This window comes from Triturus cristatus, chromosome 8 (genome assembly GCF_964204655.1).
Source record: "Triturus cristatus chromosome 8, aTriCri1.1, whole genome shotgun sequence".
Taxonomy (NCBI): domain Eukaryota; kingdom Metazoa; phylum Chordata; class Amphibia; order Caudata; family Salamandridae; genus Triturus; species Triturus cristatus.
The window spans coordinates 936,048,060-936,066,036 of NC_140591.1; the positions used below are offsets into that span (position 1 = coordinate 936,048,060).

The 17,977-nt window shown below is 45.9% G+C and overlaps 1 long non-coding RNA gene across 1 annotated transcript in view; it reads right to left on the reverse strand.

The window, feature by feature from the left end:
- LOC146805276 (uncharacterized) overlaps nt 1-17,520 on the reverse strand; it is a 36,794-nt gene extending 19,274 nt beyond the window's left edge. Inside the window, exon 1 of the long non-coding RNA XR_014967824.1 lies at nt 17,348-17,520. This is a non-coding gene — a long non-coding RNA (uncharacterized LOC146805276). The remainder of the gene's footprint in view (nt 1-17,347) is intronic.
- Between the last annotated feature and the right edge of the window lie 457 nt (nt 17,521-17,977).

Consider the following 17,977-nt stretch of genomic DNA (forward strand, 5'->3'; position numbering starts at 1 on the left):
AAAAATAACACAAAACACATCATCCAACAATTGAAGGATACCCAACTCGGGCAAAATAAAGAAAAAGGAAAAGAAAACATCAAACCACTAAAAGACCTGAGGTAGTGGAGGGAGAACCGTAAAGAGTTCCAATGCAGCTGGTGGGGAGGACACAGTAGAGAAAGTAGTGACAGCAGTGGACCAGCAAGTGGGCTCCCAAGGAAGGGTCCGGTAGCCAGAGCCAGGGTTACTGCCCCCATAAACGCAGCAGGTCAGTAGACGCTCCCCCCGCTCAACCCATAGACATAGTGTACCCTCCGGGCACCGAACCAACAGAGACGGCAACGGGTGATACAAGTTAAAGCACCCCCTGGCCAGCGCTCGCATCCGGTTCGGGACCCGAGTCTATCAATCCCTCCACCCGTACCTCCGGGCTCTCCCAGGCTGCCAGCACTGTCCTCCACTGATCCACTAAGGGAAGCTTCCTCATGCCCTTACGTTCTTCCCAGCTGAGCGCCCTGCCCTCCGCTCCGCCCCACACCACAACATCTCTATGCCAATGCGCAATCTGTGGTCCCCCTGAAGCTTTCCATCCCAACGCAATGCGACGTTTTGCCAGTCCCAGTGCCAATTCTATAAATCTGTTTCCCACCTTACGCTTCGGCGGTCGGGGAAAGACCTAGGATACACGTCTGGACCGTAGAGGGTAGTTCCCTGCCCAAGACAACAGCCAGCTTACCCAGCGCTGCCTCCCAGAAAGGCCGCACAACTCCGCACTCCCAAATCATATGACCAAAGTCCGCATCCGGGTGAAAACAAATAGGGCAAGAGCGAACCTCACCCCCATACGCAACGTTAAGTCGGTGCGGGGTCATGTAGGCCATGTGTGTAGTTAAACTGTAAATATTTGAGGCGGGTGTTCCGGGAGATCTTCTTGGGGTAGTGCAACACCCGTCGCCATTCTGCATCCGTCAACACCCTACCTCCAGTCGCGTCCCATTTAGCACGTAGTCTTGTCAAGGGACTCACCGAGGCCTCCTGGAGAGCCACATAGAACCTCTTCACCAGGTGCCGTGCATTCCCAAGCATGAACAAGGCGTGGAGCACCGGGTCCCACGCAGGGGGGGGCAAGGATACCGACCACACACCGACGCGGAGGCCTGTCTCCACCTCCAAGCCGTCTCCACACAGGTACAAGGCTGCACAGTCCTCAGGCCCACGGCCGCCGGGCTGTAGGATGTAGGCCCCAGGCGCTCCAAGCTCTGCGCCACAACTCCGGGGAGGCCGTCAGCGCCAACTCCACACCTCCAGATGCCCACTCGCTGGTGGTGCCGGCCCGCAGCCAGCTTCCCGCTCCGTCACAGGCGCTCTTGTCGGGATGGGGCCTGCGCCGATCTGCGCGGCCCTCAGACCGGGGTGTGGAGTAGGGACCAAGTCTGCCCCTGGAGGCAGTCTGTGGGGTCGTAGACCGCCAGGCCTCGGCAGCCGCCGCAACTCTCCGCTCACAGCCCCGGGAGCCCCAGAAATTGGACCGAGTGCCCTCCTGATGTCCCTCAGCTCTCGGCCGGCAGGATAGACTCGATCAGGTGCCCCGGCTGCAAAATATTACAGGAGAAGTGAACGGCTGGTGCGGAGCTCTGAGCTCACGAGTCCGCCATCTTCTCCGGCCAAGCCACGCCCCCCCCCCCCCCCTCAGTGAAGTCATCTCTTATTTGAATTTTCAGACCTCCGATGAAAGAAAGAATGTTGCCTTTTACTCTGGTGCACTGTCGGGCGGGAAAGGAGTCAGACAAACAGTTTTGTGTTGCTTGAACCATGCACATGGGTCCAGAAGAGTTTACCTTACTCAGGCTCGATCTCGCGCATAATCACTTCTTCTGTTGAAAGCGGCAATCCGGATATCCGGTTTTTGTTCTGAATTCGCTTGATTTAGTGACACATGGCATTGTGGTTAACAAAGTCAATCCATTCAGTCGGATGAAAAAGTGACCCAATACGATACTTGTTTTTAAATCCTTCCAATTTCAGACAATTTATTGAGGCCATATGTGGTACAATTAAACTTTAAAATTAAATAAGACTGTTTTCGAAGTAGTGCTTCTTCAACGTCACCTCCCCTAGGGCCAGACTTGATAACACTTAGTATTGTCCATTTGAAGTTACACTCTGTGTGGTTCATTTTCATAAAATGGTCGACCATTGGGGCTGTGACCACTTTATTTTTAATCCGCGATCTGTGTTGTGCCAATCTATGGTGTACTTCCTGATTCGTTTTGCCCACGTATAATTTTTGACAAGGGCAAAGAATTGCGTACACAGCATTTCTGGTTTTACAGTTCGCAATATCAAATGGGTCCAGAAAGATTTTTCGATGTATGAATTCAGATCCTTTAATAGTCGTGTCAAATGCAAGAAATTGGTCACATTTATGGTGTCCCACTATAGGTTTTAGGTTCCAATCAGATAACAAATCTTTTTTTTCGAGGTGGGCCCTGACAATTCGTTGACCAATATTCGTGTTTTTTCGCTTCACAAAAAGAGGTGGTTGAAGTGAATGTTCCATATTCTGGAGTATATGCCAATTTTTCAAAATGATTTGTTTCAACTTATTGGTCTGGGGCCAAAAGTTGAGAAACAGACCAACTTTTCGTCCGCTTTTTTCTCCTTATTCGTGAGCAAGCATTCTCTTGGTGTAAAACGTGCACGTTTGCAAGCATGTTTTAACCATTTTTTGGGGTACCCTCTATCTTTTAGTTGGGCCTGCAGTGTTTCAGCATGTACTACAAAGTCCTCTAGTAGAGTGCAGTTTTGCCGTATTCTCAATAGCTGCCCATATGGCAGATTGTCTCTCAGATTGCGGGGATGGAAGCTGTTATAATGCAGAATTGTATTACGATCCATCGTTTTTTTTGGATAGAGTGTAATTAATTTGCTCTGCTGATGTCTGACCTCTACATCAAGAAATGTAAGGCTGTCAGTATGCACTGTCTTTGTGAATTTAATGTCCATGTGTCTGCAATTTAGCCACTGAAAGAAATCGTCAAGTTGCTGTTCCGTCCCGTCCCAGATGCACCAGATATCGTCAATATACCTGTACCATTGTAGCAGGTGGTCTAGATATGGATTATTATTCAACACATTTCTCTTCATATTGTGCCATATACAGAATGGCCATTTCAGGAGCGAAGGGACAGCCCATCGCAGTCCCTTTGGTCGTGATGTAGAAAGTATCTTCAAATATGAAATAGTTTCTTTGCAATGTAATGGCAGCTATTTCCAAAATGAATTCAGATGGTACCTGCTGTGGACAACTTCTGGATTTGAGGTAGAATTCCAATACCTCGAGGGCCTCGTCTTGTGGTATTTGAGTATATAAAGAAACCACATCAAAGGTAACCAACAACTGTTTAGTGTGAACAAAACTGTTTCCTTCCACTTTATTAATGTCCATAGTGTCCCTCAGATAAGAGGGAACTTGTTGAAGAAAGGGCTTCAAGAAAAAATCAACGTATTTGGATAAGGGGTCCAGGAGGGAGTCACAACCAGACAGGATTGGTCTCCCTGGTGGTTCCCTTAGATCCTTATACATTTTGGGAAGGAAATAAATGACAGGAATTCTTGGGTTCTTTTTAGTTAGAAATTCATATTCATTTTTGCCCAAAATCCCTTGATCAAAGGCTTCTTTCGTTAAGTAATTGATGGTGTTTTGCAGTTCTCGAGTGGGATCTTCTTTCTCCTTTTTATACCAGATCTCATTCTGCACAGGATTTCTCCCCTCCTTCAAATACATCTCCCTGGGCCAAACGACAACTGCTCCACCTTTATCTGCTGCTTTAATTACCACTGTCTCATCGTTTTTGAGATCAACAATGGCTCTTTGCTGACCGCTTGTCAGATTTTTCTTTTTGTAGAATTTTAGTTGTTCCAGCTTTTGTAACGATGATACGAAGATTTGTTCAAATGCAGTGACTTCCTTAGGGATCATGTTAGATGGAGGAATGAATCTAGATCTGTTGCTCAGCCCTGTGATCTCTTGTGTAGATGGCATTTCTCTAGTTGCAAAGAAGGATTTAAATCTAATCTTCCGTAGGCCTGGGCGGTAAATTCCGCTCCGCTCGCGGAAGTTGCGGAATTAGGGTAATTTTGTGTACCGCGGAGAACGCGAAATTGCCCAAAATTCCGCGATCCACGGCTTCGCACAATTTTTTGCTTGTCCGCGCTTTCAAAATGCGTATTCACAAGATATTTCTCCCTGAGCATGCAAACATTGTTCGCGAACAGGAAAAAAGCATCACGCACAAGCAATTCCGCGTGTTCGTGGAATTTTTGCGTGCTCGCAGAGATTTTTTACCTTTTCGCAGGAGGTTTGCGTAGCGCGACTACGCAAATTCTGCCCACCCCTAATATTCCAGAAGGATTCGAGTGTTTCCATTTTCAATTTAGCAAAATCCGAGTTTGCATTGGGGACGAAGGAATTTAATGGTAAAATTTCAGTTTTAGAGAAGTTTAATCTATAGCCAGATTTTTTAGAATATAAATCAATCTCCTGCAAAAAGGGAGGTAAGGAGGTCAGGGGTTAGCTAAATAAACCAAAACATTGTCCGCATTAGCAGAGAGTTTGCTTTCCAGAGAGTTAGGTTGGAAACCTGATATAGAAGGATTACAATGAATACGTTCAAGAAAAGATTCTAGACAGAGAAGAAATATTAGCGGTGTCTAGTGCCTCTTTGTAAGTTGAAATAAGGGGAAAAACATCCATTGACACCAGCACATTGTTCTGAACATAGTAGTCTGATAAATGAAATAAATTTAAGGCCAAAACAAAACCAATGAAGAGTTTTAAACAAATTGCCAATTTAGACAATCAAATGCTTATTCAGCATCAAGAGATAATGCAGCGAGAGGAGAAGGGTAGTTTTTCCCTAATGTAAGGATATTAAAGAACATCCTAGCATTATCCCAGGCGAGTCTACCTTTTATAAAACCAGACTGATAAGATTTAATAAGAAGGTGGATAACATCTTCTACTCTAGAAGCAAGAATTTTTGCAAAAATGTAACAGTCATAATTAATGAATTTTTGCAAAGGGTATGATCTTTATCTGGTATAGGAATGATAACAATAAGAGCATCTAAAAAGAGCCTTCAGGTTTAGATTTTAATAAAAACAGAAGTAAAGAGTTCAAATAAATCAGGAGCAAAAATTGATGAAAAAGAAGAGAATAGTTCAATAGGAAAACCTTCAGGGCCAGGAGCTTTGGCTTTCTTTAAAGATTTAATAGCATCCAAAATCTCCTGGAGAGTTATGTCCTTTTCAAGGGTAGCCAGAATGTCCAGTATAGAAGGAGGATTAGGAAGACCACTATTCTATTCATAAAGCTTTATTCGGTACATTGCATCAATGACCATAAAAGCACATACAATTTATAAACACAAAACATCATACAGAATACAGAGGTACAGATCAGTCATAAATAATTAAAACATCAAGCTTTTCCTTGTTTGGATACATTTAAGAAGGTAGGTAGCAGTAAAAAAGCAGATATCTACTTCACGCATATTAAAAAGCAATTTCATGGAATCGTGCACAGTACGTACACCATATTTCACAAAAATTGGTTTTAAAAGGTAAATTCGCAAGTAATAGTACAATTTACAAATTAAAAGTAGATGCAAAGTGCTTTGTGCAGAAGTGCCATCACAGGGACAGGGTCCAACCGGGTGTGAATTAAGAAAGGGGAAGGCTACCAAGTTGTGTACGATACCAAGTCTTAGTCTTGTCAACACAAACCGGTGGGAAGCTCTGGTAACATTACTGAGATATAATTGAAACCCTTCTCCCTCCACATGTTTATTATAAAAAGTGCTGGTAACTAAGAGATCAGCCCTCACCTTCCTTTTCTCCCCCCAATAAGTCATGTAAATATTCTTCATCTCAGCTTTAGACAAAACTGAGGCAGCATGACAATCCTTAATAACGTCCAATCCATAGATATCTCTAAAACTAGAGACAACATATTTTAGCCAAGGAATGTTGAAATACTTATCAAGTGAAAGACAATCCGTAATTACTGCCCTATTAAAGGGGGTCTCGTCCTTCAACCAAACAGATCGACACAACATCAATGGCTTTAAGGAAATCAGATCGGATAAATAATAAATCCCTAACTCTCTATGGATTAATTCATTTGGGGCGGATTTGGGCAGGCATAACAATAAATTGAGGAAAAGATTTTCCTCTAGTTGTAAAATGCTGGTCGGGGAATATCCCCAAACCCCAGCGCCATAGAGGACGGTAGACAAGCTACAAGCTTTATAAATTTGTAACATATCCCAGGTGCGCCTTTCCCCTAATTTTGCCGCGAACTTAAAAACACCATGGGCACTTTTCACCATCTTAGTCCGTACATTGGTGATTTCATGGGTCCATCTGCTATCCTTAGCAAAAGTAATTCCCAGATAGCAGAATTTGTCTACTTGTTGGACCTTGACCCCTTCTAAAAAATAAGATTGGGATCTCCTAGCCCCTGCCCCACAGGTCATAATAAAAGTTTTGGTTTTGTTGATGAGTAATTTTCTATTTCCAATGAAGATAGAAAAACTATCCGTCAAACGTTGGAGCCCTAGTGGAGTCCTTGCCAATAACACGGCATCGTTAGCATATAACAATACCGGTACGTCAAGGCCATCAATCTTAGGGACATCTGCAGTCACTCCCTTTAAAACAGCATCTACTTCATTGATATAAAGCGTAAAAAGGAGTGGGGCAAGAACACATCCTTGTCTGATTCCCCGGCGAATCCTAAACTTTGTCGTGCACTCCCCTGAGGGACCATATCGAATACAAGTGCGAAGATTAGAATATAATTGGGCGAGAAAAAACACTATACCTTCTGGCGCGCCCATTACTAGCAGTTTGGTCCAGAGAATCGAGTGGTCTACCATATCAAAGGCACTACTCAGAGCCGCAAAACATAGATAGAGGGAGCCCGTTTTGGCCTGCGTGTACTTTTCTATAAGAAGGTTTAAATTTAAACACTGGTCCACGGTTCCATGCCTCTTCCTGAAGCCATACTGCGTACTGGCCAGACTCCCTTTATCTTCAGCCCATTGTTCCAGCCTTAACAATAAAACCCTACTCATTATTTTAACCGAGGAATCTAATAGGGAGATAGGGTGATAGTTCTTTACATCCCCTCTGTCACCTTTTTTATATAGATAGGTATAATAATTGATTCCTCCCATGTAGATGGGACCCCAGCGCCAATAGCAGCATTAAATACATTGGCTAACAGCGGTCCCCACATGTCAGGCACAGCTTTATAAACATCGATAGGGACTCCATCTGGGCCCTGTGCCTTACCCCCTTTACTGGTATTGATACTCAGAATAACCTCCGTGGTAGTCACATTTAGCGGGATAGTGGACCATAAGCCACTACTATCTTCAGGCAATAAATTAGAATTAAAGATGGTAGAAAAATGGGCAACCCAAGAAGCCTTATTTACATTAGAAGTAAGTTCAGGGACCATGTCGTCTTTAAGGAAAGGGCAGTTGACTGTAGCCCAGAAGAGAGCACAATTATGCGTCTCCGCAGCCTGGGTCAATTTGTCCCAGGCCTCTTGCTGCAGCTCCTTCTTGCACCTCTCGACCTCAGATTTATAGTTTAACCTAAGTTTTTTAACCGCAGACAAATCTCTTGACCTAACGGCCAGGCCCAGTTTTAGCTCCGCCAAATTGGCGGTGCAACCATGGTCAAACCAGCCTTTCCTATGGGCTAAATTCCCTGAGGTAGTTTTGATAAATTTGGATTCAATGACTTTATTAATGGATATAAAATCCTTAACAATGTCAGTGTCCTCGCGGTCACCCTCAAGGATAGCAGTAATATTTGCTCGACAATCCCTAACAATAGATTCCATAACTCCATCAGATTTTTCTCCTTTCCATCTAATTCTTGCACCATTTGGTCTGTATGCTTCGATGTTTGCCACAAAACGTTCAGAAGGGAAAACTCTATGCTTCCACAAAAAGATCACAGTAGTAATACAATTGTGGTCACTTATCATATAATCAGTGACCATAGGTGGTTTACACAATGAGATTAGATAAGATGATACACAAAGATGATCAATCACAGTGTTTGCATCCCTACCCGTAAATTTTGGAATAGAGTCCCCCAGTTCATTCTTGGCATTTTCTAAAATAACCAAATCAAGAGATGCCATTAGCTTGTTCAAAGATTCCCCGTAGGGATTATGTGGGAAGTGCAAATCATCTTCCTCAAGGTTATTCCTAACCCCACAAACCCCAGTATTAGAAAAAGTACAAGTAGAAATATTAAAATCACCTACCCAAATATAGTTAAAAACATTGTTGACTCCAGAAGTTAAATTTTCTAGTGCGACCTCTAACTCAGTCACTACACTGTACCTTGTGCTATCAAAGATGTTATTGTAAAAATTAATTAAAATAATGTTGGAGCCCTACTTATCTGATAACCATAGGATCTGTGAATGGGCGCCAATGGTCACGTATCTTTTTACTTCGATTGGGGTTTTGACAGAAACCAAAACCAGGAGACCTCCCTTCGATCACCCAAAAGGGGATGCCAAAGCTGGCAGATTAAATGAAACATGGCCAGGATAGCTAACACTTTCCCTACACCAAGTTTCTTTGAAACAAACAATGTCATGGGAGCTAAGAAACTCAACCCAACCCGGGAGATCACCTTTAGTAGCTAGGCCAGCAATATTCCAGCTAACAATAGAACAAGGCGAATGCTCACAGCCGTTAAAGGACCTTAAATTCAGTGAGCCCAACTCCGCCCTCCCAGATTCAGCCTCTGCTATACTAGTGAGATCCACATCCCTCACAGTGGTTACTATTACAGGGCCCTGTTCCTTCGCTATATTACCTCCCTGGTTCATGGGAACAACAATGGGTAGTTCGGGGCATACACACAGGGCAACTCCTCCCGGGCTAATACAGCTTGCGCTCAGAGGTGAGAAGGTGCCCAAAAGATCACTCCCGAACACCTGTTGTCAATCGACAAACTCCAGACCACTAAACCTGTTAAATATAGGAGTCGGGTTCAAAACAGGTGGGTGTCCTTGCCAGCCTCTAGAGATCATTCCCTTCCCTTTCCGATGTACTAAAGTCCACTCATCAGGTTTGGAAGGATACAAATAGGGCTGTGGATGGGATTGAATAGTAGCTCCTGGGCAATGATTTTTCCAGTTACAAATATAATCCACAGTTCTTGGGTCCCTAAAATAAAAAGAACACAGTCACCCCTGATATCCTTGGGCAGATGACCCACCCAGGACACCCTACGAACCATAAGTATTTTACTGGAAAAGTGGGGGGGTAGTGGTCTAAATTTATTTAGCCAATCGACAACTTTATTTTTTAGACTTGTAAACGATTCTTGGCCAGGATTACACAGTTCTGGGACCCCTGTTAAAACAACTAAATAGGGACTCGTTTCCGGAGGCAGATCAATAGTAATTTTATCCAAGAGGGCCTGAACAGTTGAAACCCCCACTCCCACTTTGGGCTGAGCCTGTTTATTTTCCCGTGGATTCGTGGTGACTACTGCCATAGTTGTCTTGGGTAGTAAGGCCACAGAATCTGGTAAAACTAAGGTAGTAGTTAAAGGGGGTACAAGTTCAGCAGCGTCAATTCCTCCCCCGTGAGCATTAGGAGGAACAATAACCCTAGGCATAATTTCTTTTTTAGAGGAATCTAATAATTCTAAGGAGACAAGCCCAATTTCATTAAGCTGCTGTTCGATCTTGGTTAATCTAGCTTCAATTGGGCGAAGGAGGTTACCAACCAATTCACCCATTTTAACCAAAATAAAATCCTCCAATGACACCCTAGTCCCATCACAATCATCTACTCTACCCAGGGATACAGCACCCGAACCTAATAAGTTCTGTACTGATGTGGCTGGGATATCCGGGGGGTTGGTAATAGTAGTCTGCTCACACATTAAAAATAAATATCCTAACACTGAAGTTCTAGTTAATCAGTTTCCCTTTCTTCATCTTATTGGCGTGGGCCTGACCTTGTTTATGCTTAGTGATAGCCCCTTGACGCCTCTCCCGTAAAAGTCTAGTATTAGGTGGCATAGCCGGACTAGCCACTGTAAGTGTCTGATGAGGAGATGATGATGGTGAGACTGAAACCAAGGAATGTTCCCCCGGGGTAGTAGAGTCCAAATCCCGGGCTGCCGATGATACATGCAAGGTTTCGGGGATCACCGGGGCTACAAGGCCACTAATCAGCCCATGTGAATCAGGAGTCCGGGCATTAGCAATAAACCCCAAAGATGATCTTCTAGCTAGGGCTAAGTCTTGAGAGACCCGCTGCTCCATCAACGTAATCCCTTGCTCTATTACTGAGTTAGCCCTGATAATGAAGTTATCCAGGGTACCGGTTAAATTCCCGTCAGCCTTTTTACTTCTGTTCTCCCTCATGGCCATTGTATAAATGGCGTGAGGGCTCAACAAAGAACTTACAGTTGTGTCCCGTAACACGATATATATGATGCAAGGGGGGTGGCCCGGCCCGACCTCCTTCGGCCGCAGACGGCCATCTGCGGCCGCAGACGGCCATCTGCGGCCGGCCGCAGACGGTCCCGCCCTTGTCCGGGGCTTCTCCCGGCGCGTCCTCGCGGGCGAGGGACTGGGTTGAGCCTGAAGCGCCTCCTGGCGTGTGGTATGGTGACAAGCTGGCCCAGGGGATCCTGTGTATTGTGGTCCTCCGGCGGAGCAAAGCCTGGCCGGTCCTCCGATACACACGGGGGGCGGAGCCAAGCCCGGCCACGGGAACAGCAGTAGAGCAGGGAAGCAGGCAGGAGAGCCTCGCTGGCGCCCAGGGAAAGCAAGGAAAAACGAAGGGCTCCGCACAGGGCTGAGCTTTAAGCACCTCCTGGCGCGTGGTATGGTGACAAGCTGGCCCAGGGGATCCTGGGTATTGTGGTCCTCCGGCGGAGCAAATCCCGGCCGGTCCTCCGATACACACGGGGGGGGCAGAGCCAAGCCCGGCCACGGGAACAGCAGTAGAGCAGGGAAGCAGGCAGGAGAGCCTCGCTGGCGCCCAGGGAAAGCAAGGAAAAACGAAAAACGAAGGGCTCCGCACAGGGCTGAGCTTTAAGCGCCTCCTGGCGTGTGGTATGGTGACAAGCTGGCCCAGGGGATCCTGGGTATTGTGGTCCTCCGGCAGAGCAAATCCCGGCCGGTCCTCCGATACACACGGGGGGGGGCAGAGCCAAGCCCGGCCACGGGAACAGCAGTAGAGCAGGGAAGCAGGCAGGAGAGCCTCGCTGGCGCCCAGGGAAAGCAAGGAAAAACGAAAAACCACTAAAAAATGTTTTGATATTATATTCAGAAGGATTGAAAGGCGTTAACAATATCAGGCTTAACTCAAGAGAGGTCAGGCTTAACTCAAGAGGTAATGTGTAAAGTATTTGTGCAACACTTCAAACAGTGACATAGTGAAAACACCAGAAAAGACTCACCATTTTAAAAAATAGCTTATATTTTTATGAAGTAAACAATACCCAAATGCCAAAAATCCAATAAGTAAAACCAGAGTTATGCATTTTTAAAGATTAAATTAAATTAATAGTGCTTAAAAGCCAGGGTAAATTCAAAAGTTCAGGCTGACCGCGACGGAGTGTGAGTCAGACACAGAGACCTGCCTTGGCTCGATGCAAAGTACCTTAGACGTGTCATCAACGGAGTCGAGATGCGGGAAGGAAGGAGATGATGCATCGTTGTCATTGCGCTGGGTTGAAGGTGACGCATCGGGGCAGAGCTGTGCAAAGTCAGAGATGTGTCGGAAACTGGAGACGATGCGCCATGCATCCAGAGATGCAATGTCTGCAGTCCGTGCAGCAGCAGCAGCAATGCGTCAAGAGTGATACGCCGGTTCGTATTGGGTCAACGTTGTTAAGCAAAGTCCAGATGCTGTTGTAGGTTGATGAGAAATCTTTGTTGACCCCGAGACTTAAACCAGGGGGCAAGTCAGCATACCCTTGGAGTCACTCTGGGTTCAAGTGAGATGGGTAAAGTCCGTACTCAGTTCAGGCAGAGAGTAGCAGGCAGCAGGGCAGCACAGCAGAAACGCAGTTCTTCCAGAGCAGCAGTCTAGCAGAGTGCCAGTCCTTGTAGCAACACAGCAGTCCTTCCTCCTGGCACAGTTCTTCACAGGTGTAGTAGCGTACTGAAATGGTAGGGTCAGGAGTCCAGTTCTAATATCCAGTGGTGCCTTTGAAGTGGGGGTGACTTCAAAGAAGGGCTTTGAAGTGCACAAAGGTCCTCCATCCCAGTTCTGGCTCACCCCAGTGGGGTATGCATCCTTTTGTGTGGGACAGGACAGAGACTATTCAGGTGTAAGGGTCAGATCCTTCCTCCCACCCTGCCCGGATGACCCATCATGATGTAGATGGCCACTCAGTCACACCTAAGCTCCCTTTGTATGTGGCTGTCTATAGGAAATGCACAAATTCCCATTGTCACCCACCCCAGATGTGTGCTGGAGACAGGCTGCAGGCACAGGGCTAAGAGCAGAAAATGTATTTTTTTTCCAAAAGTGTCATTTTTAAAAGAGTAATAATAAATTCGACTTTACCAGTAAAGAGGATTTATCCTTACCACTTTAATGATATGAAACATGATAGATCCACTCCTTCTCAATCAGGAATTACAGCTTAAAAGTGTAATAAAGGAATTCCCAATGTTATGCAGGGGAGTGTCTGGACACTTTTAAGAACACTGGAAAGTCCCAGAATTCAGCCCCCTGGTGAAGGGCACGAAAACGCAGGAAGCAAATCGTGACAACGCCCCCTAAAAGTGGCATTTTTAAAAGGGTAATTATAAATTTGACTTTACCAGTAAAGAGGATTTATTATTACGATTCAGTGATGTGAAACATGACCGATCTACTCCTTCTTTTTCAGGAATTAGAGCTTAAAAGTGTAATAAGAAATTTCAGATATTAACCCATGAGGTGTAGGCATCACTGTAGTGAAAAACGAATTATGGAGGTTTTCACTGCCAGGACATGCAAAACCTACGAGTACATGTCCTACCTTTTGACTACACAGCACCCTGTCTTATGGGCTACCTAGGGCCTACATTAGGAGTGACTTATGTGCAATGAAAGGGGGGTTTAAGACTTGGGAAGGGTTTTAAAATGCCAAGTCGACATGGCAGTGTAAACTGCACACACAGCTCTGCAGTGGCAGGCCTGTGACATGTTTCAAGTGCTACGTGTGTGGGTGTCACAATCAGCCCTACAGGCCCAATAGCAGCATTTATTTTACAGACCCTAGGCACATGTAGGGCACTCTACTAGGGACTTTTAGATAAAAAAATATGCCAATTGTGGATAAGTCAATTAAACCATGTTTAGGGGTCAGAGCACATGTACTTTAGAACTGGTTGGCAGTGGTACGGCCCAAAAAAATAATTTAGTAAAATTGGAGGCAAACAGGCCAAAAGTTTGGGGGAAGCCCACCCTAAGGCCAGTGCTTAATTTATAAAATATGAAATGCAGGTGCTCAAATGTTTGTCGGAGGCTGCACTTACTTTTTCCTGGCTCCACCCACTTCCTCCACTGGCTCCACACACTTACTTTATTGACTCCACCCACATCCTCAACTGGAACTTCTAAAAGTCAGATGTAATACCAGATCTGAATTTCAGCAAGGGAGCCTTCCTCATAGTAAGGTTTTGATTGGAGGTTCCAAACTTACACATTTGAAAAAGAAAATTCAATGTAATGAATTTAGGGATTAAGAATAGGAGGCCTAAAGTATTATATAAATTTTGGACTCAGGTTTTGTTGCAGGCCACACTAGAGGAACATGTGGGCTCCGCAGCAAAATAGAGTACATTTTCAGCATAACCTTGTCCTAAAAATTACAAACATCGCTCAAAGGTGTTGAACAATCATGGACGTGCAACGCCCTGTTTGCGAACATAATGTAGCAGATACTTGAATAGAGGGTGATGATTCAGTTCAAAGCGAAAGAGTCAGACAGTCTCAATGCACAAATTGGTGCAATGTCTGATATTTACATGTTTCTCTCATCTTCATTGTTTGATTTTGCTCTCCAGAAAGTGTCATTCATAGTCGTTAAAATGTCACTCATAGTTACACTGAAATGACTGAAATTATGAAAATGGCATCGATAGGATTCTGAAACCTTGCCAGCTATGCAGCGGGTGTCATTGTCACTGGGCGAATGGTGCGCTGCAACAAGAGCAGAAGGACTTCACTACCTGGCAAAAGAAACTCTCCACTGAGAGGCCAGGCCTGCTAGCCCGCAAGCAGAACAAGCGGGTGACTCATTTCTGTTCTGCAGGGTCCGAGGCCGATATTTGAGCACGGCTCGCGCTAGGAGGGGAGGGCGAGGGAGAGCCGGGGAACCGCCTCTGCACTATGGGGTTTGGTGCACTGAGCATTGCAGGCTCGTCTGGGACAAGGTGGTGAAGATTTGGCACACATGTTTTCAGGCCATACCACCTGTTGTTTCCTAACTACTTCTACGTTGCATACACGAGGAGTGAGGGTTTTGGCCATGAATACCTTAATCCGCTTGTGTTTACATTAAAGTATGTACCTTTTGTCAGTTATGGGCACTTTCAGCAGCTGCCACTTAACTCATAATTAGTAAACGTTTTTTCGCAGTAAGTGCTTCACAGAACAAAGCAGAGCCATTCATTTAGTTACCAGTACCGAGCTGGAAATGGCGGCGATTGTGAACATGTGCGGCAGTGGCACTGCGCAGAGTATAAAAATGTAGCGTCGGCTGCCTGTCAACTGTGTGTGCAAGTCTGTTTTTTAGCAAGCAAGCAGCATTGGTTTGGCTACTTCCGGTTACAGGTGGGCGGCACTGCCTCCATCAAGAGGCCTGCTGATGCTGCCAGCCAACGACGTCGAGCTGAACTGCTGGTGACTGTCGGATGCGTGTGCCAGGGCGTGGCAATTTCAAAATAATCTATGTACGCTGCCGCACAGCCCCTACCCCCGCAGAACCAAATCCAGCCCAATCTCAGTGTCCCGCCCACCCGCAACACTGAACTAAGGGCCTAATATTCGCATCATGGATTTAGCTCTAATCATTAGATTATTGGCTCTCACAGCATCAAAACTCTTCACCAGGGACTTGGGGGAGAAATAATAGTGTCTGCTATGAGTCAGTGAGCTAATTATATTTACTTTACCACAATGCCATAGGACGTGCAGATGCATAGTGTAGACCTGGCCCTGGTGAATAAGTGCCGGAGCTAAGAACAGGAAAGCACTGGTACAAATTAAGCACTGCATAGTACACGTGGTGCAGGTGTAAAAACCTTTTGGCTGTTGAGGCAGCCAGTTGAGTACGCTTTTTCTTGCTTGGGGGTATAATGTCCCTAATCATACGTCCTCTTCTGTAAGTAAATCATTGGTTTGTTGCTCAGCATGGATTCCAAGCCTGAATCCCAGGCTAACAATCCCAAGTGTCTGTTTAATATATGCCAGGTTTGGTGACTAGAAGAATTGTACATTATAATAAAGGCCATCCGGCTACTGGTCTTCTCTTTTTAGGTCTCGCCTACGTAGTAGGAGGGGACCTCTTGAAATCGATCGGCTTTTTTGGCCTAAAACGTGCACGCTTTCCATTGCTTTGTAGTGCAACGCGTGCACGTTTGGCGTTTTCCTTCCGGGAGTGCGCAGCGGCGCCATCTGGTAGCAATTATCGCGCTTGCTCCCGCAAGGTAAACGCTGTATTGAGCCTCAAAGCCCTGCCACCAGGGCTCGAGTCGGGGTACCACGCGGGTGGACGGCATCCCCCCACTTATTTTACTGGGTTTTTACCGGGTGGACGCCGTCCCCCCTGCCCAAAAGATGGAGCCGGTACCCGAGTCTGCACCTGCATAGCGCTCAGCACTCACCAAACCTCACCTCCTATTGTCGAGAGAGGGCGAACAGAGCTCTTTAAGTTGTCTCACGTTGATGGAGCCGTTCGGTATGACAGATGGGTGCTCGTGGCCTTATAAAAGAAAAGGTCAGTCTGTATTCATGCATTTCAGACGGAGACCGGCAAATTTACTGTGGGCTATAAATACGCAACGAACAAGCGCAGGTTTAATTTCCCCGCTCCTTTGAGTGTCAATAGGGTGGCGAATTCCAAAGTAAACATTCTGCTTTGCCCTTTGAACCGGCCCCCGTCGCCTTGTAACCTTTGTTAATTAGAGGGGACTACATTTCGTGACGTCACTTCCTGTCGTGACGTCACTTCCGGTGACACCACCTAACTTGGAGCGTCCCCCCACTTCTTTTTTTGGGACTTGTGCCCTGCCTGCCACTGCAGCATATTTATTTATTGTGTTGAGACAGCCGGAGCGTGCTGTGATCGTTTCGTAGGCACAGGGCCTGACACCTTGTAGCAGCAGGAGTAGCAGCGTTTATAGTAACTTTTGATGAGTTTGAGGCAGAGCAACTGCTTTTTTTTGTAAAATATCCAAAGTATTCAGAATAAAATAGATGTGACAAGTGCGGCAAATCTATAATCATGTGGAAAACGCTGGAACCGCAGAATAAATTAATTGCAGTCAATGGCCGAGCTCCAGAAGCGAATGCTCCTCGTAAAACATGGAGTGATAATTGGCGACCCAAGCAGCGCGTCAGACATACTGCCTTATTTGACCACACCGATAAACTACGCCTTGCCCGAAAGCGCCGGGCTTCTATTGGGACAGGTTCACAACTGGCAGGGTACTGGGTTAAACAGGAGTGTGGTGGCGGGAGGGTGAGCGCTACCCGCATATCATTTCATAGTATACGGAAAAGAAAATGGGCTATATGTATTTTGTTTACCGTATGTTGTACGTGTGCGCCTCACAGCAGGGACAGATCACCACAGTGTCCCCTGTGAAATGCTGCACACTCCGGATACAATTAGCACCCACGGAAGAGGGAGCGAGGTCGGGTAAACTGTGGAAAAAAACAAGCCTGCAGCTTCACACCTCACACACCGAGGCGCGCGTAGGGGGCGCCGGTTCCTGCAGACACACTGTGGCTCCTAAAAGTTTACATACAAGGACGGACACGCCTGGTCAATAATGAAATATGGACTGCTTGGGCTGTTAAAAGGGGCTGGCAGCCTCGAGTAATTGAAAATAGGCTGAATAGCGGTGATAAAATAAATACGTAATTATTCATAATAAAGTATCCAGCTGTTTTTTGCTTGAACACAATCTGCCAAGCCTGGGCTGCAAGCCCATGAAATTTAAAGTAGTAATTCTAACGGGAAAAAGCCGAACTCGTTTATCTAGGAAAGTTGAAATCAGCTGCAATGGAATTCAAACCTGTGACCTTGATCCTCTCACCCACAGTACAGGCGACAAGCATTGGCTCCTGCATAGCGGCAATTTCCTGTATACGTGAGTGTAGGTTTCAGCAACAGAACTTGAAAAGCAGATACTCCGCCCATTGGCGCTCCGCAAACCGCACCGTCTGCTCTGCGCACCTGACCTCTAACAGCGCCCAAAGGTATGACGACAACCATATGCGACCTGTGCAGCCCGACAGTGGTTGCAAAGAGCATGCGTAGTCTTTAGAATGCCTCGGTGAGAAAGTTACCATGTCTCGCGGCTGCAACCCACCCTCGGAACTTAGGACCCGGCCCATTGACGCGCATAGAATGGGAACTTTATAAAACTTGTTTGTATGTAGTGCTTCGTTCCGCGCTTCTTCTTTCTAACTGCTGTAAATAACAGACGTAAAAATAAGCCCATTGAGCAGTGCTAACTCAGAACAGACAGTGGGGTCTCTAGATGTGAATTTTAGGGGGGAGGAGCTCACAAGGGGTCACAGATAAAAAAAAATATACATACACATATATATACACATCAACAAAAAACACTCCCAATTTGAGGGCCCACACTTTGTGTTTGTTTTTACCGTTTTATTGGTGGCATCAAAAGGAAAGAGCGGAG